Source organism: Nanorana parkeri, unplaced genomic scaffold, assembly GCF_000935625.1.
Source record: "Nanorana parkeri isolate BGI_ZX_2015 unplaced genomic scaffold, ASM93562v1 scaffold1366, whole genome shotgun sequence".
NCBI lineage: Eukaryota > Metazoa > Chordata > Amphibia > Anura > Dicroglossidae > Nanorana > Nanorana parkeri.
Window position 1 is genome coordinate 208224 of NW_017307634.1, and position 6185 is coordinate 214408.

Below are 6185 nucleotides of genomic sequence, written 5' to 3' on the forward strand. Positions count from 1 at the left end.
ATATATATATATATAACAAAACATTAAAATACTACAGTTTTAAGTTGTCTTAGGGTTACTTAGTACTAGTACACGTAGCTGAAGTTTTCAGAAAGATGAGATATACTGACCACACATATACCAAATCCTGCACGAATAAAAGATTATAAATATTTAAAGAAGAACTGAAGCCAAAAAAACTTAAGTTTTGGATAGAGTAAGGTAGGGTCATGAGCTCTGGCAGTTTTTTGTTTAGTTTTTTTGCCATCTGTGTCCTATAGGGGAAATTTCCCTTTACTCCCCGTCTGTCCACAACATTAAGTGAGAGAAAAAAAATACACAGCTACCGCCCAGTCCTTAGTTCTTTACGTCAAGTTTTCGAATCTTACTCTACCCACGCGATCTCCTGGTTTGGTCAAATTGATACTTTGAAGATGGAAACTCTTCCAAAGCTATTGTATCTTTTCCAAACTATCCCTATTGTATAAATGGTGATACACTGCGCTAATCTTCAACCCAAAAACCTCAATTAATAGATCCTATAATAGGCTGCCATGCTAATAATTAGGGATGCACCGATACCACTTTAAGGCCGAGTACCGATACTTTTTTCCAAGTACTCGCCGATACCAATTACCGATACTTTTTCTTAAAAGGGACAGGTCACATTTTTTCTAAAGCAATACAAAATCATGATTTTAGGTCAGTTTCTTAATATTATGAAGAACATGAACACTCTGTAGTGTGGCACAGCTATATCCAATTCTGCATACCTGGCTTTATATTATAAGAAACTTTATAATATAAAGCCAGGTATGCAGAATTGGATACAACTGTTCCACACTATACAATAATACACTGTTCTTGAGTCTGGACATGTGATAATCTATTTTCCCCACTAGGGGGATACAAGCCTTACTTAGCAATGGCATGATAAATATTAATTTCATTATTCAAATGTCTTTTTTTTTAAATATTATAACATTTATAATATAAAAAAAAGACATTGAATAATGAAATTAATATTTATCATGCCATTGCTAAGTAAGGCTTGTATCCCCCTAGTGGGGAAAATAGATTATCACATGTCTAGACTGCAGACCAGAACAGTGTGGCACAGCTACAGCCAATTCTGTATAATTGGCTTTATAGTATTATTACATTTTCTTATAATATAAAGCCAGTTATACAGAATTGGCTGTAGCTGTAGATGACGCGGCACAGGTACTCGTTTTATGTATCAGAGTATTTGCACGAGTACTCATGCAAATACTCGGTATCGCGGCCGATACCGATGCTTGTATCGGTATCGGTGCATCCTTAAAAAAAAAAAAAAAATACTTGTCCAAGGACTAAAGCGGGGGCCCAATCTACTTGTCCCTCGTGACAATCAACTTGTCCCGATATAAAAAATTATTTTAACCAAAACCATATTTAACCATGCTAAGAAGCGTGGTCAGGTCAGGTGGAGTGGAATGACTGTTTGCCAATGGGCAAATATAGCGGGGGGGAGGGGGCAGATTTGAGCGAAGAAATTAAATGTTCCCAAATTACTAATTTGTGAAGATTTAAAATAAAAAAAATAAAAAGATTACACACACACCAAATCCAAATGGCTGAAACCAAACAGCCAAATGCGCTTTGTTGAGGACAGATCTTCAAACTGGATTCCTGTATGTTCACATGCCCAGTAACGTTGTTATGCCTATAGAAGTAATCTTCTGATTTGACGCCGATCCCGGCCACAGACTCTATACACACAGCATGTCACTCGAGGCTTCCCTTTCACAGTCTCCTCCACTTTCGGTCCCAGATCATCCTTTCTCCACGTGCTTCCAACAAAGCGCATTTGGCTGTTTGGTTTCAGCCATTGGGATTTGGTGAGTGCGTACTCTGAAGGGGCCCACGTCTGTGTTACTAAAGGAATATTGGATTCACTCACGGGATCACTGACTGGTTTAAACACTACGGATGTTTTTTTCAGTATTCGTTTGTTGATTTTGAATTTATACTATTCATGCACTTTAGGCACTTTTTACATTCGTAGGAGTGTTAATAATTTAGGTTGGGGTCCCTTAGCGCTCTAGTTTTCATAAAATCAGTGCTCAAACCGTTGGTTTGTATTGTTGGAGCGGCTTAGTGACCCCTAGTGGCATTAACCAGTAGTGCGGAATTATACTTTATATATAATATATGAAGGCTGGCATTACTGATCTCCTTTTTAGGCTAGGTTCACACCTAGGCGAGTTATCGCATGGATTTAGCCGCACGATATTGCACGAAACAGAGACAACGCTTTAAAAGCCTCTACAGGTCATCAGTTTAGAGGTATGCATAAATAACGGAAAATTTAATCATACTCACAGTTCCAACTACCCTAGATGACAGGAACCAAAGGGGTTAAAATAAGTCATATCCCACTCTATAAAAGCCCCTCCTCCTCCTTCCGACTTCCCCAGTCTAGTAACAAGCTAGATAACTCCATTGGGTGGGAGCCCAACACTGCTATGGAGTATAACCAGGAAAAGAAAATTACGGTGAGTATGATAACATTTTCAGTTTTCCTGGCCATATCCATGGCAGCGCTGAAACAAAGGGTAATACCCAAACAGAAGTAAGGGTGGGAACAAAATCCACAGACAAACATCATTGAATGCTGAACAAATGTATTATGCAACCTCATTTCGAAAAAGAAAAACACTTTTACCGAAGTGGTCGTTCACCGCTGCCCTGACGTCCACTCGATAATGCTTAATAAAGATAGACTTAGACGCCCACGTTGCTGCTCTGCTCTTCTGCCGAAACTCCGGATGCTGCTACCCATGAGGAGGACACAGCCCTTGTAGAGTGAGCCCTGATGCTTTCCGGTGGGGATACTCCCGCTGTTTGACAGGCGTTGATGATGGTGCATACGATCCATCTGCTCAAAGTAGCTTTGGCTGCTGCCAACCCTTTCCTTGCTCCTGCCGGAATAACAAACAGTCTTTTGGACTTCCTCCATCCCGGTACAGTTCTCAGAACTACTCTATCCTCATGAAAGATGAGAAAACGTTAATCACAACCACAGGCTTGGAGCTCTGAAACTCTTCTGCCTTAAGCCAAAGCCACTAAAGAGACCGCTTTGTATGACAACAGTTGCATAGAAATAGATGCTAATGGCTCAAAGGGAGGTCTGGAAAGAACTTCCAAAATGAGAGGAAGATCCCAAGATGGGTAAGAGTCCTATTAGGAGGATTAACTTTACTCACTGCCTTCAGAAATTTTGAAATCTTCTGGTTCTGAGTCCATCTGATCCCGGTGACAGTCAATAATAGCCGACACTTGCACTTTGAGGGAGCCAAGGCTCATTCTTTTATCCAAACCTGTTTGGAGGAATTCCAGGATTGACTTAGAAGATTAAGAAAGGTTAAATGTTATTATCCCTGGCCCAAGTGGAAAACACTGTCCACATTCTATAATACACCACGGAAGTGGATGCCTTCTTAGATTTCAAAAGCGTATCAATAACTGCTTGGGAAAATCTCGACTTCTTCAACCTTCCCCTTTCAACAGCCATGCCGTCGGACAGACAGAGGTGCTGAGGATATTGGATCGGTCCTGGAGATAGGAGAACCGATGTCACTGGAATGCGCCACGGTTCCTGAATGCTGAGGGATATCAGGAGAGGAAACCATGGAAGACGGGGATAATGGCAATAACCGTCACCTTCTCCCTTCGTATCCTTTGAAGCACCAACATGATCATGGTAAAAGGGGGGGGGAAAGACATATGTCAGCTTGCAACTCCACAGATGTGAAAGAACGTCCTGGCCTTCTGCCATGTGGTCGAATCTTCTTGACAGAAATCGGCTGACCTGGCAATTCCTGCGAGATGCCATTAGGTCCACCAGAGGATTGTCTCATTTCAATATCAGTCTGTTGAAGATTCGTTTCCAAAGAGAACATTCGGTGGGATCTACTCGATTCCAGCTCAAATAGTCCGCCACTCGATTCTCTGGGCCTGGGAAGTAAACTGCCTTGATGCCTGCCACATTCTGCACCGCCCACATCATGAGAGGAACCTCCGCCCACATCATGTTGCGACTCCTTGTGCCTTTTTGGTGATTGATATATGACATCCAACAAAGTCTGTTTCTCCAGCAAATCCTTGGGGAGTTTGGTCACTATGAACCTGTCTTATGGGGCAAAGGATCGGAATACCAGCTTATATCCCTTGGTGATTACCTTCAGTACCCAAGCGCCTGATATTGATTCTGCCCAGAGATCTGAGAATATAGGCAATCTTGCACCAACCCTCACGTCGCTGGGATTGACACCTTCATAAGGCCTGCTCAGGCTTGACACTTCTTGCATTCCTGCCTCTTCCGTTCGTGGAAGGGCCAAATCCTCCCCTCCATGCTCGGGATCAAGTAGATTCTCTTCCAGGTTTGTAGGACCTGGAGTCACAAAACGTAATATCACTTTGGCGAGGTCTTACATCTCTATAGCTTCTCTTGTTTCTCCTCTCCTGTGGTAACATAGCCTTCTTGCTATAGATAGACTTTTTAATATAGCTATCCAATTCCAGGCTGAAAAGCATGTTGTCTTTGATTGCTAAGGAACATAGGCTGTTTTTTAAAGGAAGAGTCGGCCCCCCACGATCTGAGCCACAGCGCTCGGCGGACTACTACAAAAGATACCATACTCCTCCGCTACATAAACATTTTTTTAGGGCCAGTTCACACCGTAAACAGTGCGTTCCAAAGCGGTCAGCTGCTGCAACGCACTGTATCGCATTCCGGCAGGCTTTCTGCGTTCAATGCACCGTCACGCCCCCGAACGCAGGAAGCCGGCCAGAATGCGATACAGTGCGTTCCAGCGCCTGACCGCTCTGGAATGCACTGTTTATGGTGTGAACTAGCCCGAAGACAGGAAATGTGTTAACGGAAGGATCGCCAGCTTAAAATAAAAAACGAAAGCCTGAAAAAAGAAAAAAAGAATCGTAATGCAGCCACCACATCTAACCATTAGTAATCTGAAAAATAGTTAATTGTTGGGTTTCAACACACTGTAATGGCGTAATTCAGGTCTTTCTGAACTGTTTATTTTTTTAAGCTGAAGTCAAAACAATGTAATCTCCACACATTTTCACCAAACATGCAGAAAAGTGCAATTTATATAAAGAAATCTCCCAAGGTCTTATTCACACATGCATTAGTAAAGCAGAAACTACATCAACTAGTAAGATATCTGCTTTGATTTTCTAACCTGCACTAGTAAAATAAGAGCTAGAATATGACTGGTTGCTACCGGCTGAATCTCCGCTCACCTAACATTTAAAATATAAACAATAAAGCACAACATAAACAATCTCCATACTTTAAAGGCTTAGCTAGCCATACACTCATAGATTTCTCTATCCAGGTTCACCCACAGCTTGAATTTTGACCAATTCTCTGAGCCTCATAGTGTTCCATTTTGCAAGATTTTCTACAAAAGACAACAGGTCAAATATTATGAGAGTAGTTGAGAACATTTTAGGCTGCATTTTGCTAAAGGTAAAAACTCATTTGACATAAATTTGGTTTACCTTTGGCAAATATTTCAGGACAAAATGCATTGGAGTCAACTGAAATCAAACTGTAGGCAAATATTACCGAGGGCATATTCAAATTTGAGTATTAGAGTAAGTATTACTGATCAACACAAAATACACCAGGGCTGAAATAATGACCTTGTCATCTAGGATGTCCCACGCATAGACACTGCCATTGATGGTACAGTGTTTATTAACACTTTTCAACAGCCAATGTACAGGTAATCATAATTTACAATGCTCTACCATGCTGGTTTCCCCTATGCTCGGTGTCATGTGACGGATTGTTACCATGTGATCATGTGACATATCAGGAAGACAGAGACAGCAATAAAAACAGAACATGTATTCCCCTGTGACATTCCTCCCTTGGGGTTACAACATGTACATCTTGGCTAGTCTTAGACTGTTATTGCATTACACTTGAAACCAACCAAAGTTGAATCTACGTATATTTTGCCTTTACTGGTTTGTCCCTCCCTTTATCAACTTGGTAATTAAATTTTTTTATAAAACCTTTCCATTGTCCTTACATACCTTATTTCCTGTCAGCTCCATGGCAGCACACGAATGGGTTAACCCCCCCCCCCCCCCCCCCCCACCAGGCAAGGACCTCTAAAATTTCATCAGGT